General features: G+C 45.9%; 1 protein-coding gene across 1 annotated transcript in view; it reads left to right on the top strand.

Moving 5' to 3' along the window:
* LOC142566359 (neuropeptide F receptor-like) overlaps positions 1–17,713 on the top strand; it is a 338,465-nt gene that overhangs the window by 267,338 nt on the left and 53,414 nt on the right. The window lies entirely within an intron of this gene.

A 17,713-nucleotide genomic window follows, 5' to 3' on the forward strand; every position in this document is an offset into this window, starting at 1 on the left:
GCGTGCTACTCTGGCGCCATCTCGTACCGGTCGCCACCGCAAAGTCCGTCTTGCGCGGCGCTACGCTTTCCCCTCATGCTTTCACTGTAACCACCTTCTCCGCTTTCTCCCTCGCACTCTCTTCACTATAGCCGTCTTTCATCGCCCGCTGCGCTCCGCGTTCGCTCTTTCATCCTTCGCTGTGCTCGTTCGCTCCGTTACACAGAGGGAGACCGAGGAACGCTGAGGCACGCCGACGCTCAACGCAGGAACGGGCGCCTTCGAGCTGCGCTCTGAAAACTGACGAGGAACAGGGCCAGAAACGGGAAATAGGGCACCACGCACTGGCCGTGTGTGTACCGAATCCAGCGGGCTCCCATTAATAATCATTGTCCCCGCCTGCCCTGTGCAACGAACGCACCGGCCGGCCTGCAAATCCCGGCGCTTTCGGCAACACCTCGTTCGTCACCCCGCCCTCACAGAGTCCTGTTAACAAAGCGGCCGAGTGGTTCGTTGTGCCGTTAAGACATCTCCGTGTGTGCGCGCACGTGTGTACATGGGCGAAAGGAAAAGGGGGGGGGGGCGACGCAGCGATGTTTTGCGCTTATTTTGCTCAATTGTTGTTCCCTCAGGCAAAGAAAGAAACAAAAATGTGCGAGCTCTTTGTTCTGTGCAGCTGCGTACCCCGTCCTTCTAGTGTATGAAAATCGCAAGGGAAGGAATGAAGAAAGAAACCGGCAGTTTCACATATTATGGCGCAGTGCAAAAAAGTGGGGAAGCAAAGGCAGGAAAACAGTACAAACGACAGGCCATATAACAATAAGAGAAAAAGAATGTTCAGGAGAAGCACGGAAAGAAAACGCAGCAAACGCGAGAGCCTAATTTGTTTTGCGCTCTACCTTTGCGAGGAAACGGAGGCGGGGCAAAACAAATTATACCCTCATGGAACGCACTTTAAGCGTGACGCATTGCTCGCAGGGGTTCAACAGGAAACGAGGAGGACAGAAAGATGCAGAAAGCCCGAGAAGAATTGTGGCGTCGTGGTGGAAACAGAAAAGACGAGCATTCGTGGCTGAGTCTCGGCAAAAAAAGTGGCGCCCTTGCAGGCGCTGAACACTTCTTAGATGGAGCGTTCACCCGTTGAAGTTCCCTTTTGCTGAGTCCCTAATCGCACATCTCTCTCTCTCTCTCGCTCTCTCTCTCGCTCTCTCTCTTCATTTTGTCTTGCCAGCCTACCTTGAAAATCAAACATCTTTTATTTCGCTAGAACTTCTCGAAGTTGTTGATCTCCATAGCTGAGACTTGATTAATGTGTTTACAAGTTTTCTTTCCGTTTTCAAAGAGTACACACACGCTAAGTATACATGTTCGCACCGCAACCTGGTTGTGGCCGCAAGGGTAGTGATGGTCGTGTCATATATGCAGCTCTAAGCTGCTGCGCTTTCATTTGCGACCCCGCTGACTATTTTTTACACCCGCGTTCCGGGCACAAACTAACATAACATTTAGCCGGGTGTCCTGCCGCTGCGTCAGCTTATCGTTATCATGAACCGCCGCGAGGGAAGCACGTCACTGGCGTAAATCGCCAAGTCAATGCATTCATCACTTCCCTGTCGCCTGTTAAGCGGCAGCACGCCCTGCTAGATGCCGTGTTCGTTTGTACGCAGATAGTTTGGGAGCGCTGCAATCACAGCGCGCAAGCGGGAAGGTCACGTGGTGTTTTTTTTTTTTCGCGGATATCCGCAGTAAGCTGAAAAACACTAATACTGGATAGATAGAAAGTTAGAAACTGTCGAATCGGACGTTTTTCAAAGCACTCTACGACTTTCTAATTGTAATTTTTTGCCTAACTTCGTTGCTTCAGAAGTTAATTAATCAATCTTGACTAATTATCTAACTAACCAACATACTAAAATAGTGTGACGCACTACATACAAAAGTGAGAGACGTGCATTTGGTCGCGTCGTGTTGAAGGGCATCGGCATATTTTTAAACTCTTGCTAACGTTAGCTGAAACACCGTGTATGCATGGGAAGACGGCGCCGGCGGTAGCTCAATTGATAGAGCATCGCACACGTAATGCGGAGACGTGGTATCGTTCCCCACCTGCGGCAAGTTGTTTGTTCATCCACTTTCAATTTTCAATTCCAATAATTTATAAGTTCTTTATTTCAAGTAGTAAGTACAAGCAACTTCCGCCGTGTTGTCTTTTTGTGTCTTTGTTTGTTGGCTTCCATATATATATATATATATATATATATATATATATATATATATATATATAGTTGAGCCCGCTTATAATGAACGTGAGTGTCACGAGGAATTCGTTCGTTGTATCCAGAAGTTCGTGATATGTGGGCCACACACAAAAATTGACATCAATCAAAACAAAAATTGATTGAGAGAAAAAAATCGGTGATCGTTGTCTGCCTCTTCAGAGCACATCCAATGACGGCGGTTTCAAGCTTGTTCAAAGCTGCGATGTGTTCGTCACCCAAGGCCTTAAATTACACAAGATTTCTAAGTGCCTCAAAATGGCTCACTGCTGTGGTCGCGCTTACGGGTGCTGGCTCCGATGGATCGCTGTCGTCGTCCGATGCTTCGACGTCGCTTGATGCCCGCACTTCCCGGATGACGGTCTCGTCGCAAAACGACTCCGCAACTTCAGCAGCGTCGTCTACATCAACAAAATCCTGCCAATCAAGATCGCAGCCGGCCAGGTTAGCGTCAACAACGCGTCGCCCCAAGTCGTCGTCAGGCTGGCGTTGTTGAGTGTCTTCAATGCCTGCTTCAGGTGCGTCGGCGAAACCGCCCTTGCGAAAACAATTCCGGATGCATTCGGGTTCCATCCACGCCGCTTTGATCATTTCGACCGCCGAGTACAGCGGGACCTGCAGAGGCACATTGGCAGCGGGGTGATCAACTGCAATCAGCATCCGCTACACAACACGGCGCCTCTAGGCCGCTTTAAACGACCGTATTGCGCCCATGTACAGCGGTTGCGCTTTTGGCGTTACGTTTGGCGGCAGAAAAAGCAGCTCAACTGCCGTTAACACAGCTTGGACATGGTGGGCGGTACGGTTGTCGAGAATCAGAAGGACTTTGCGCCCTTTCTTCGCCGTGCTGCTGTCAAAATAAATTAGCCATTCCGCGAACAAGTCGCGCGTCATCCACGACTTCGAGTTATGCCTATACCGCACTCGTACACACGTGCGGAAGCAACGTGGCCTCTTTGAGTTGCCGATGACAAATGGCAGGCATCGATCGCTTCCATCCATGTTGGGCCACACAAGCACAGTTATGCGAACTTTGCTGTGCTTGCCGCCAGCACATGTGTCACCTTCATAGCGTGCGTTTTGCCAGGCAGCATTTGATAGAATAGGGCCGTTTCGTCAGCGTTATATACATCCCTTTCAGAATAACTTGATACACGGGCCAAGTTTTTAGACATCCACGTGTTGATGTCTTCGTCGCTTACCGATGTTGATTCGCCGTTGATGGACTTGAACATAATTCCGTGGCGGAGCTTGAAGCGATGGAGCCAGCCATTGCCAGGGGGAAAATCTGGGAAGTCCAGGAGGAACGCTAAGTCCTTTGCTTTGGGCAACATCAGCGGCCCGCTAAAGGGAACATTAGGTGCTTGAGCATCAAGGAACCACTTTAGAAGCGCGTCTTCAACGTCTGCATATGTGGCTTTGCGTAGGCGCTTCCTCGTCGCGGAGTCCGTGGCGGCACTCTTGTAGATTTTGACCTTCTCTTTCAGTATTGTGGATATTGTCGATGTCGACAAACCATACTTTTTCACCAGTTCATGGTTTTTCGCGCCTTGGGAAAGGTCTTTCAATATCAACAGTTTCGTGGCCAAGTCCAAAACTTTTCGCTTCACTGTCGAAGTAGACGCGGGCGAATCCGCCATCTCGGATAGGCACAGGAGCACACCAGTAGGAAACAATGCCGACTATGCTAGCACAACCAGCACAACCACAAGCGAGAAAAAGACAGTCGCGCAGTCATGTGAGGCGCGGCGGCGCGGCTTTAAGTTTCTTCTTTCTTTTTTTTTCGTTTTCGATGCGGCGATCCCCTCGCCGCATCGCCGCTCCTCCGTGCCTCCGGCGAGGCGCCGCGGGAAAGGCAATTCTCGGAGCGTGCACAGCACAGGGTCGGCGGCTCTGGTCCGCGACACCAATGCGTTCGCTGTAGCCGATAGGCTAGGTTCTCGGGCGTTCGTTGTAGCTGAGACCGAGTGCCATAGCCCTAATGTATATTTTGAAGGTCACGCCGGACTTATTCGTGACAAGCGAGCGTTCGTCTTAGTGTGTGTGTGTAAGCTCTTCTAAGCTCTCCCATTTGATCCCTACCTTTATCACGTGACCAGCTTCCCTCACTTTAAATACTTTCCACATTCGCACCCTAATGCTGACGCACTTAAAGAACATGCACAAGAGTCATCAGCTTTTGTGCAGTGTATTATATGCTCATTCTCCCTCTGTCGAGCCCACGTACTTCCCTGGTCAAAACCTAAATGAACTGTGAGCGAGCGACGTCTTGTCTGCCTTCAATTCGTTCGGCGTCTCGCGTTCTTTCACGCTTGCCATTACAGTGAGAGCATCTTCGTGCCTTGAGAGCGGGAAACTGCATGTGAATAACTTCCTTTTATTTAATTAGTCGCATTATTTGGCCATGGCCATTCTGTTTAACTAAAACATCTTCAGTGGCACCACCATGACTGCAGGACTTTCTGTTGAACGGGCATGACCCTTCCGATAAAGCGGCTATCGATAATAGCATTCAATGCAATATGACGGACTCGTATCACACGTGTCTTGACGTCCGCCGACACTGGCGCTGTAGCAACAAATTTTGAAGGGAAACAAGCAAACGCGACATTTTCCTAATCTCTAGGGTCCTATTTTTATATTGCTCTTACGTTTATTGAAGCACGTCCACAAGAAGGGATAATCTCAATTCAGCTTGCCAGTACAGTTCGCCTATGCATATCGCCTATCTTCTGCGGAATAGTGACCGGTTTTTTTCAGGCACGCTTCAATGTTGTTAGACTTTGCCCTGAGCAGCAGCGCAAGAAATTGAAGACGAAAACAGCATTTGGGAGCATCTGATGCGGAGGCTTCGCAGCAGGCACAGTTGCGCCGCACGTATGATATTCGAGTTTCAATTTCCAGCGTAAGCGCTTGAGATAGGTTTTCAAAAAAAAAGCGCTCTGCAGCAGAAACATGTGAGAGCTACTTCTAAAGTGCCGGATCTTCTGGAGCCTCCTCAGAATTGTGCTCCAAGAATGGAAGTGGCGAACCCTAATAGTCGCGACTACACCAGTGACCCCCCGCGGTCGCGTCGACAAATAGACTCGGCTTTCATCGTCTCCTCACGGAATGCTTGCTCTGTGCGTTTTGCATCAATCAACAGCACCGTGTGTGTACAGAATATGCCCTAGAAGTACTGTGTACGTCTCCGTGACGTAATAAGAAACAATTGGAAAGGAGTACTTTAGTGCATCGAACAATCAGTTTGCATCGCATGGTAAATAAATAGAAAAAAAAATTAGCCATCCTACACACCGATAATATGACGGCGGACACGTGAAAATGCTTTTTTGTGCCCTTTTTTCCCTCTGATGTAATGACCACGGAACGATCCTCTAAGGACTGCAGATATGTATTTTTTTTTCTTTCTTTTTAAAGTTGGAAGCGGCTGTTGAGTCTATATTGCAGTGGAGAATGCCTCTCCTGATGTCGACGTTTGTTTATTTGTTTTTTAAAATAAACCTTTCTTTGATTGCCATCTCGGTGTTTAGCATGACTCGTCGGTCAGTCGTCCGGTTTCTCGCCTGGCAGGCATGCGAACCGGGCTCCAGCGAACAAGCCTGAGCGACAATGTAGTGCCAAAGAGCGCACCTCTGTTTTGCGTACTAAAACAATATATCGCGACAAAAACAACAAAAAAGATAAAACTTTTACGTGTAATTTCGGTTCATCTCTACAGCGCACAGGTATCTAGCTAGCTCCTTGCGACGACAGCCACGTGTTGATGACGAATGTAATTTTCATGCTATGGCACATGTCCACGTCAGTGAACCAGCGAAGAAGCCGCCGGTACATGTAAACTGTACAAGAAGAAATTAAGAAATACAAGCCAATACAAGATTTCTCACACGGCATATTGCAGGGGCGCACTAAAGCACAAGCGCGTCTGCGCTTTGCGTCAAAGCCGCAGGAATGAGATGGGCAACTTGATAATTTATAATTTCTTTATTTCAATTAGTCAGTACAAGCAACTTCCGCCGTGTTGTCTTTTTGTGTCTTTGTTTGTTGGCTTCCTATGATATATATATATATATATATATATATATATATATATATGTGGTTGAGCCCGCTTATAATGAACGTGAGCGTCACGAGGAATTCCTACTACTTTACGAAAGCTTTGCTTCACATAGATTCCAACATGTGCGTTGGATCTGCATAATTTTCATTTAGACGTGCATAAACCCCATGCTTGGCTGATAACTGGGTATGTACCCATTCGTTGCCATTTCTCCAGAGTGGTATGTGTTATAGTGGTGACACGTGGGCTATAGAAAGCTGACATGTATTTAGACACGCGTTGTTCAAAAGCATCATACATCGCCTTGCTCCTCGTTACACATGCGCATTGTTGTGCATAACCACATACATTTGATGATAATACAGTTGTAACATTTGTGGTGAATAAACATAAACATTCCAGAAATTGCACGTTGCTTACGATGAAATTAAACGCAATCACATGCTTCGCATTTATTTGTTTAGCATTTGTGTGACCCCATCACTAAAGCGTCGCTTCACATAGCTTGCAACACGTGGATTGGATCTGCGCCTTTTATTCTTACCTTTTTTATTTAGCTCGTTCTTACAAATTCGGCCACAGAGCACTGCGCGCTAAAAAGCACCCCACCCTGCACCGCAGCCAAAAAAAAAAAAAAAAAAAGACGTCCATTCTCGTATTCACGTTCGAGAGGGAAAAAAATCGAAATGCCGCCGTGTCGGTAAATCTGCGTGCATACGGAACTTGCCCATCCCCCCGTTATTTGCGTTTCCCGGCGACAACACCTGCGTGTTGTTTACGCGGCAATTCATCTCGCTCTAACCGTGCTCAAAATCATCGCGATTAAATAAATGGCGGAGAGCTGTGCGTATTCACGCCGGGACAAAGAAAACAGAAATAAGACCCGCATGCATTTAAGTACTAAGCAGTCTTCGCGGGTAACGAACTGGACTCTCTGTTACCCCCGTCACGTATTGGTCTCTCCCACTTTGCTCCGCTGCGGCGACTGAGAAAAAAGAACAACGAAGACAATGGGGTCAGCCGAACGACGCCACCGCAACAAAACACATGAGACTATGCCGAAAAGAGCCTCGTTTTGTCGCAACCCAAAACGAGGCGACAGTGGCGGTCGCGATGGAGACCGAATTAAATGAGCTCATCCTATTTCCCCCTAGAAACTAATTAAAGTTCCAGCCAGAGATCACGTTGTATGCTGTCAGTGATGGCGTAGCAGTTTCCACTTCTGAGAACAATGAAGTACTCCCTGCGCGATTATATGCGTAATATCCGTGCCTCCATGGGATTGGCCATGCATGTCCGCTTACAACGTCCTTACTGGTTGCGAAACAGCGCCCATGCGAGTTATCGCGGTTATTAATTGAGTTGTGTTCTCTTATACTCTGTTAAATGGGTGGCTGTGGAGGGATTTCATTTCATTTCATTTTTATTCCTCAAAGACCCCGTAACGGGGTATTACATAAGGGGTGGGTTACACAGAAATAAGCAGAAACCATGTGTTAATCTATGGTGAAAGGTGATTGGTGACGCTTTCTATGAAGGTGGATGGACAAGGGATGGCAGCGGTGTCGCCCGGAAGGCCATTCCAGTCAGCAGCTGTGCGAGGAAAAAATAACGTAGAAAAGGTAACGGTGCGTGCACGTAGGCGCGCGACTTGAAGAGGATGACCAGTGCGATTAGATATGCGTGTTGGTGGAACAATGTATGGCGGGATACCCATCGAGCTATGCAAAAGTTTATAGAATAAAGAAAGACTGGCGATACGGCGGCGACATGAGAGACGGGGTAAATTATATTCTAATTTTAGTGATGACACACTCACATCATAAGAATACGAACGATGAATGAATCTAGTGGCACGGTTTTGAAGTGACTCGAGGGCGTCCTGAATATAAGCTTGTCGCGGGTTCCAAATTGGTGAAGAATATTCCAATTTTGTTCGCACGAGAGTTTTGTAAGCTAACAATTTTACGTTCTTGGGTGCGTTATGTAGATCACATCGCAAAAATCTAAGTGTTTTATTTGCAGATGATATGACGTTAGTGACGTGCAAAGCCCAAGAAAGGTCATGGCAGAAAGTGACTTCCAGATACTTAAACGATTGAACTGCTTCGACAGGAAGAAAAAAACAAGTGGCAAGCGGCGGCGGTTGAAAGATAACGTTTTTCATTTGTGAGGGTTAAGTTCCATTAGCCAATCATCGCACCATTGCTTTACATGGTTAAGATCACTTTGAAGGGTTAATTGATCAGAGGCGTTGACAATAGTGCGATAAATAACACAGTCATCGGCAAACATTCGGATATTACAAGATACTTGAGTTGGTAGGTCATTAATGTATATGGGGAATAAAAGCGGGCCAAGGACGGACCCTTGCGGAACGCCTGATGTTACTGGAAGGGAAGCAGAGGTAGCATTGTTCACAAAAACAGCCTGAGAGCGGTTATTTAGAAATTCACGGTCCAATTTATGATGTCGGGGTGACGATTTAACACTGAAAGTTTGAGTAGAAGGCGCTTATGGGGTACTTTATCAAACGCTTTCGTGAAGTCCAGAAAAATGGCGTCAGTCTGAAAATTGCAATCTAAGTTTGTATGTAAGTGGTGCGCAAACATGGCCAGTTGAGTTTCGCACGAAAAACCCCTGCGAAATCCATGCTGCGCGAGATTGAAGAAATTTTTCGAATCGAGAAAGTCCATGATATGTGTGTAAATGACATGCTCCATGATTTTGCACGGGATACTGGGTGAAGAAATGGGTCGGTATTTTAGCGGTGATTCTCTGATACCTGACTTGAAAGACTGGAATGGCTTTTCCGTATTTCCAATCGGCAGGAAGCTGACCCGTGGAAAGTTGAAAATTAAATTATGGGGTTTTACGTGCCAAAACCACTTTCTGATTATGAGGTGCACGCCGTAGTGGAGGACTCCGGAAATTTTGACCACCTGGGGCTCTTTAACCTGCACCTAAATCTAAGTACACGAGTGTTTTCGCCCCTATCGGAATGCGGCAGCCGTGGCCGGGATTCGATCCCGCGACCTCGGGCTCAGCAGCCCAACACCATAGCCACTGAGCAACCACGGCGGGTACCCGTGGAAAGTGACTGTGAGTACAGTAAACACAAAAATGATGCGCAAATGTTTTGAGTGCTCCTTAGAAATATTGAGCTAATGTTATCGATCCCGGCTGATGAAGATAATTTAAGTTTGTCAATTATGGCCGAAATTCCAGATGCGACAAAGAAAATTGGCGGCATAACAGTTCCGAAGACACTGGATTGTACAGGGGGTGGCATGTCGGTTTCTTTACTAAATACGGGTGAAAAGGCGGTGTTAAACATATTAGCACATTCAAAGTCTGTGGCCACTTCACCTGATTCTTTAGTAAGAGCGACAGTGCATGCGTGGTTTGGGTTTATAACCTGCCAGAATTTTCTTGGGTTGCTATAGTCAGCATTTTCGGCAAGTCAGCGTGGAAAAAAGAATGCTTAGCATTGCGAATTGCAGTTAGCTATATTGTTTCAGCAGTACAATGTTTCAGCCACGTGTTTTCATTATGCCGCAGCTTGGTGGAGCGGAAGAGGCGTTTTTACTTGTTTTGTAGCCTTTTAAGTGCTTTAGTAAACCATGGTTTTTGAGAGCAGGCATAGAGTTTCTCACTACATTACCTAGAGAGAAATCTGGCGCTGCTGCGCTGTGGCATGCATGGGAATGCCGGTATATTGTGGATTCGGATTGGCATCGTTCTCGTAGAGACAGGACACCTTGCAGACGCGCTTCGCAAGTACCGTTCCATCTGTCACAATGATTCATTTTCTACTAGAACAGCACGTGAAAAGCTGTTTTAGCTTTATTATTACGCGAACACATGTTTTGTTTAACTATGAGAACTTGTTATTGTGTGTACGACTACATGTTACGTAAAATGTATCAGCGGGCCGCTAAAGTTGGAGGACAGACGACAAGGTTCGCGCTCGCTCTGAAACAGTTGGTCGTCTGTTCTTGCTTTTCTTCGCTTGGTCATGCAGTGTGGGTGAGTAAAGATGTAATATGCGTGAATGGAAACATTTTATGAAGATTTTACTTTGAGAACGCGTTATTTGCGTAGCCATATCCACGTTTTAGACGAAGCTTCTTACAACACCAGCCAACACGAGCCTCGCAGACACATATACCGTCATTCCCATGACGGCACGGTGCCCCCTTAAGAAACTCCCATAGACGGTGGCGCCAGATTACCCTCTAGGTGTTATAGTGAGAAACTCTATGAGAGCAGGCACGGAAACTAAATTTAGGGATGAATTTTTCGACTAATATATCTATTTTATCCTTAAATAACGTCCAGTTTTCATGCACTGAGCGACAATGAAAATTTTCTTGGAATATTGGAAGAAAACGATTTAGTTTGTAATTTATAGCGGTGTAATTTCCCTTATCGTAGAGTCGTGTGGTCTTTTTGGTGGTTTGTCGTTTTAGTGGAGTGATTATAAAGTCGGCTTTGTGGTCACTTATTTCTGGCAAGTATGAGATGGACTTTATGGTTTCAGGGATACTGGTTAGTATTAAGTCTAAAATTCTGTCACAATCTTGGGTTACACGGGTTGGTTTGGATATGATTTGCGTAAGGTTAAAATTAAGGCAAACATTCATAAACTCGATCGCCTCACTGTGGAATCCTCCATCAACAGTTAGGTTAGGCCAATCAATGTTTGGAAAATTAAAGTCACCAAACAAGATAATATGTGTATTAGGGTGCTTGGTTGAAAGTTCACTTAGTACGAAATTAAGTTTGCCAGGGAAATCAGGGTTTCTTTGTGGGTGTCTGTAGCACTACATGGCAAGTAAAACGGATTGTGGTGTAGCTTGGCATTTTATCCATAGCATCTCGAGATCGGATGAAAGATTAATCAATGTGGATGGTAGTTCCTGGCTACCCGCCGTGGTTGCTCAGTGTGTATGGTGTTGGGCTGCTGAACACGAGGTCGCGGGATCGAATCCCGGCCACGGCGGCCTCATTTCGATGGGGGCGAAATGCGAAAACACCTGTGTACTTAGATTTAGGTGCACGTTAAAGAACCCCAGGTAGTCAAAATTTCTGGAGTCCTCCAGTACGGCGTGCCTCATAATCAGAAAGTGGTTTTGGCACGTAAAACCCCATAATTCAATTCAATTAGTTCCTGGCTAACCGCTATGAGCACTCGATCCTCCCTTTCTGCCATCGCGGTCCTTGCGGAATACTTGAAAATTCGGCAAGCCAACCAGGATCTCGTGATCAATGACGTCACTATTAAGCCATGTTTCTGTTAATGCGAGTAAGTTGCTGCTGGAGGATGAAACAAGATTAGAGACGAGTTCACGTTCTGAAATAAAGCTGCGAATATTCGTAAAAATTGCGGAAAGATATAGGGTAGTTTGCGGTGCAGATTGAGGTGTGTTTGAGGATAATTGACATCGTGGTGATCGCTACGCTAGTTCCTTTACTGTCTGGGAGGATTCATCAAATACGTAACGTTTTGACCCAATGAACAATGTTTTGAAGCTGAACTTAAATGCTGTAGATTTTGTTTTGGCGAAGGTTACTAGATGCTTTCGGGCATGCCGGACTGAGAGTGAGAAATTTTCACCAACGCTGTAATTTGTGTCTTTGAATTTCTTTCCTTCCGATAAAATCGACTGTTTGACTTTAAATGAGTTAAATTTTACGATCAAAGGCCGGACGCGATCAGGTGAATGCACCTGATCATGCACCTGGATTGAGTAAGAAAATATCTTTCTTACTTCATTTCTCTCTAAAGAAAATTTTTTTAATTAATATTAAAGTCAAAGTGAAAGACAATAAAGATAAAGTTGCTGAGATGGAGTATTTGATCAACATTTACGATACGCACTGTTGCACAAACGCTGTGCATACAGTCATTACCCTTAAGTGAAGGCTCATCGACCCGTGTACTAAGATGCATGGAAGGTCCTAACACACAGATAAATTCGCTCTCAGTCGACAATACACAACATAAATGGCACCACTGCGTACACAGCTGTACACTTTCACTACATATACGCCGGCAGAAGTCTCTGCGTTTCAATACAGAGCTTTCTTTTTCCTCCACTAATCACAAGCACAGATCTAAGATTGTATCTACGCTAAAAAAATATTTAAAGAAGGTCTTCGTCTTTTGCTGTAAGAAGTCACTGATCACCAGTCCAAGTATTTTTTATATAATAAAGACGCGCTTGCCGAGTCTTCCCAGCTGTTTTGGTAATGTTGTTCTATCAGCGGGGTCGTTGGTCACTCAAGAAGGACGTGCTGTAGGTGTTCTCCATTTCATGGCCAAAGCAGCGATTGGGAGAAGTAACGCAGCATATACTGCACTGAAAGATATTTGCGTATGTCGCATTCAGTCGAAGTCGATCTCTCTGTGTATGTGTCTCTAGACACGTCGCAAGAGGAGGGCTGCTATGTTGAATTGCCCATGTGGGTCAATTTGCCAGCTTCGCTCTATCACCATCCAACCATACAAAGAACGGCGGAAATATAGTTGTCTAAAAATGGCGGATATCCAACCTAGACAGCGGTACGCTGAGTTTCTTCGTTCAGGGCCATTTCTGGGGAGTATTTCTCCCCGTAATGCGGCGTGGTGGAAACGTCAAGGGGCGCACGTCTCCGACACGAAGGAAGGCCACGCAGGGGCGTCACCGGCGGCACATTTGCGGTGGTCGGAGCAAGTGGAGAGGTCCTCAGCTCTGGAGAGCTTACCTCGCCTCCTCTCAACGTGGCCTCACAACATTTCTCTTTGCTACTAAATCATTTTAAAATTCTTTTTGCAGTAGAATGCGACTTGTGCGGTGGTTTAAAACTTCCACTGTGCACCGAAAACTCCCTGCGCGGCCTGGTCCCCAAAGGTGTCGCCATCTGTCCGTGTCGCGGCGCAACCATCTGACGGATGACGGGTATGAGGACAGTGCTAGCCGCGAAAGTATAAACCCGATGAGGCCCGATGAAGTAATTTTTTGTCGGTTAACACTGGGCCAAGTAGTTGCGCTTTTGCGTTTGAATTTAGAGGTGGGAACTGGCATTTTACAAATCCTGTGGAGACGAAATTTAGGTAGTCCTTGAGTTAACACTGCTACCAGCCTTCATGAAATGAAATGATCGGCGGGCCATAGCAAGGCATTCCAACCAGTTCTGTGAAGCTTTTGATTACTTTAATTGCTGGTAAATGTAATGTGACAAACATGAAGGCGTTACGAATCTTTCATGAAAGAAACACAAGCGACTTTTTCCTTGGTTTCAGATTGCACAAAATTTGTTTTCATTTCTGTTCCTCCATTTTGCCCTTGCCCAGCGCTCTACAATACGCCTACTACTAACTTAATGTCCCTGCCCGCAAGGCCTTTGTGGTCAATATAATATGAAAAAATGAGAGTTTCTTCGAAGGAAGTGGCGCTTGTGTGATGTCAGGGAGTTTATATGGGGTAAGTTTTCGTTTTTTACAGCACTGCACTGAAAAACGTTTACAGTCAAAAAATTTACCCAAATAAAATTCATAGCGCTTATTGCTAAGATTATTCACAACAAGTCTTGCACAATTATGCAAGGTATCGATTGGAATAAACGTTATCGCAAATTCCCATGAAGCAATCTCCTGTAGAGTAGAAGACAACTTTATTTACTGTGTAGGTTGTGAATAAAGGAGTGTAGGCAGTGAACTATGTAGGTAGTGTAGGTAGTGTGTAGAAACTGTGTAGGTAGTTAACTAAACATGACTGAACTACACTCCTGTGTCGTCAAGCGGAGAGACACGACTTATTTCTTTCTCGTCTTTCCTATCCTGTATTTAGCATCTTATCACTGGTTTAAATAAGGTTTTTTTCACCTCGGTGCGGGTTTGTATACGCAAGCTGCAGAGTGTGGCGTCACCCAACTTCATCGCAGCTAGCGGCGTGACCGTGCTCTCCAAGCGTAGTATTTTCCTCTACTGTATAGCATAGATGGGCCCGGCTGAGCGGCAACGACAGACAACTATTCAACAAAGGGAACAAGTCTGCTTGAAACTCTGTTTGCTCACACGTGCAGGCTTTAGGTGAACAACCATTCGACTATACTGTATAACCCGCCGTGGTTGCTCAGTGGCTATGGTGTTGGACTGCTGAGCACGAGGTCACGGGATCGAATCCCGGCCACGGCGGCCGCATTTCAATGGGGGCGAAAACACCCGTGTTCTTAGATTTAGGTGCACGTTAAAGAACGCCAAGTGGTCAAAATTTCCGGAGTCCTCCACTACGGCGTGCCTCACAACCTGAAAGTGGTTTTGGCACGTAAAACCCCATAATTTAATTATTTTAATTTTTAACTATACTGTACTGTCGAAGAAACAACGGGCTCAGCATTGCAGTCCAATATTGCTCTGTTCCCTAGAATGTGCAGTCAAATCGGGAAAAATATATATAAAAGAGCATGTAATCCACATGTAATCAAATATCAGACGGTATGCGTGCGCAAGTGAAAGTTTTTCTTCAAAGTCCTGTCTATTTTCTTTACCTGGTACTGCTTATACATGTCGTGCTTTTCGGTTCCTCCTAAAGCTTTTGAAGTGATATGTATTGCCTTCTGCCACTGTAATGCTCGCATAGAATGTTACATTCGCTGCAATAAACATCATTTACGAAAAGGACAAACAAAATTGAAGAATGAGAGAGAGAGATTTACGGAAAGGCAGAGAGGTTGGCCTGGAGCTATAACTTGCTCTGGCCTGCTACTCTACTCTGGGGAAAAGGGACGGGGAGAGAAAGGGCTGATGAATGATGATGATGGTATCAGGAAGAGATGCGTATATACAAATTCAGAGTTGTAGCATCCCTAAAGCCGTGCGTCCAGCCCAGTGGCTTGGAGAAAGGCTATAGCGGCACTTGTTATCAGGGCTGCGCTGTTTGCATTAGGCCAAGGACCTAAAAGAAGCTCCTCTGATAGCAGCCTCTTATCGACGTTTGCAATGGACGAGACCAGTTCCTGTCGTTCTTGCGCGTACGCGGGACACATGCAAAATATATGATCAAGTGTTTCTGGCACTTCACAGTATATACAGTTTGTGCTAGTATCACTGCCACCTATCGTATGTCTATAACGCTTGGTGAATGCGAAACCAAGGCGAATCCGGTGCACCACGCTCGTTTGGTTTCTTTTGTGCTTGTGAGGCATACGGAATTTCGTTTCTTGGTCCCATTTGTCTACTCGCTTGTGTCGTCGAGAATTAGCTAAGATGTAAAACTGCCGACTGCTACTTTGCGGGGCCGAAGTTCATATCCACTCTGGCTAATGTGCACTCTCTATTTTATTTATAAACTTCTCACAAAGTACTTTGCTATTGCTACAACACCGTCCGAGAAGCTTGGGTGTCGCCTTGCTATCAGCATATCACTGTCAGTGTGTCGTCGTTCGGGCAAAACTGTTATTTTTTTTCATAACTTCTCTTTTTCTCTCGGAAGGTAGTTAATATTGATTACTTCGGTATAACGGGCTATTTGCTATAAATGTCTTTACTTATTAGACAGCAAGCATGTGAAATGGGTCACTTTTCACGTCGATGACTTCATCCTTCAACCAGCGTGAAATGTTTCATCGTTTATAAACAGTGTAAGCATCCGCGATGCGCCTGTAGAGTGACAATAACCTGGTAGAAATATTGCCGCATCAAAACAAATTAATAATACTAATAATAATGATAATACAGCTGAGGGAGTGCACGAGCCTGCTTTCAGCAGTGCGAAAGCGAGGGCGAAGTCCACCCAAAGTAGCGGACGAACCACGGAACGCTATTTTCGGACGATAAACGCACACACCATGCAAGTGCGCGAAAATTTGCGTTTCTGAGCGGCCGGGGTGGTCGCGTGCTTGCAGCGGCAGAACACGGCGGGCAACCAGTAGCTCGTTCAGAGGCGCATTTTGACGGTCGGTTGACGCTGCTTCCAGCCAAGAATACACTCGATCTTCAGCTGCGGGAGAGGCGTGCTCGAGCTGCTGCCAAAACTACAAAACAAAGTCGCACAAAAAAGGCTGACTTCTTTAGACTGCGAACTACATTTTCTTCCGACACGGGCGATGGCAGGAAATGGGTCATATCCTCCATTGCCTCTGTGCGTCCATTCTTTCTCATGAACATAACGTGTTTCGGAGCTTCGTGTGTCACTTCTAAGATTGAATTTCATTCCTCGCACAAGTCGGGCAACTTGAATTGTTTCTTTGCCGAAGTTGGCGCCTTGGCATTCGCATGCTTCAAGATGCTCATTGCGAAAATTATAGTGCATGTGTATTATATTCTGGGGCGTTACGTGTCACAACCGTGATATTATTATGAGCCACGGCATAGTAGAGCACTCCCTGTCACATTTTTAACACCCGGGGTTTCTATACAGAGTACATAGCAACGTGAAGCTATGCGCGAATTCAGAAAGCAACATGCTATCCTTCGTGGCCTGTTTCCAGCCGCCTTGAGGTAGTGGTAGCTTTCACTTTTACCCCTCTCGCAGAATCTTTCTTCTTATTCCTTCTTTTTCTTTTCATGAGTAGTATGGACGGTAAAAGCATTGATACTTCTGTCGCTGTGCAGTCAGAAGTAAAACAACAACAACAACAACAACAAAAATTCTGCTTGCGAGAGAATCAGATTGAACAAGCACCCCAACTTCTGGCTATTTCGATGCTCTTTCTTTCGCGCTCTCTCTTTCTTCTGCGCATGTTGTCCTGACGCAGACACTCTTATGGATTATTCAGTTTCATTGTTGCATTGAACTGCCAGAGACGTTCATCTGTCTTGTTGGCTATTGCACCCATATATGCAAACAGTTGCTTTCACTGCGCTATAATGGAACTATTATAGGGATATAACTCAGTTGTGTATTTCGCGACGATAAAGTGGACACGAATGGCGAATTGCCGAACAGTCACATCAGGGTGAGCAATGGTCAACGAAAATGCGGGACAATTGCTGTACGTTTTATATTTGTTGCGTTTGCTGCATACAGCAGCTAAAGTGGTTGGAGCGATGCGAAACGAACAACAGTGGCCAAATATGTCTGACGGGAAGTTTCTCGGATGTCTGCGCTGAAGCAAATTGCCTCAGACCGTCAACAATGCCCTTTAGCAGCAGCAGCTTTCACGAGGTGGTTATGCCTTGGCGTTTAGACTTTTAAATGGGAAGGCAGTCGCTTTATTCCCATTCAATTCAGTTCATGCTTCATCATGGTCCCTTGCTGCGTCGCGCCTGTGTTTTCATCTATTTCGCTGGTTTGGTTCATGATAATAATGGACTGTATTCGAGCAAAAGGAATTGTTGCATAACAGCGCTCGAGGATCGGAGTCGCTAGCTTGTGCACTGTATGGCCGCCCGCATAGCGGACTTGTC

Source organism: Dermacentor variabilis, unplaced genomic scaffold (genome assembly GCF_050947875.1).
Source record: "Dermacentor variabilis isolate Ectoservices unplaced genomic scaffold, ASM5094787v1 scaffold_12, whole genome shotgun sequence".
Classification (NCBI taxonomy): Eukaryota; Metazoa; Arthropoda; class Arachnida; order Ixodida; family Ixodidae; genus Dermacentor; species Dermacentor variabilis.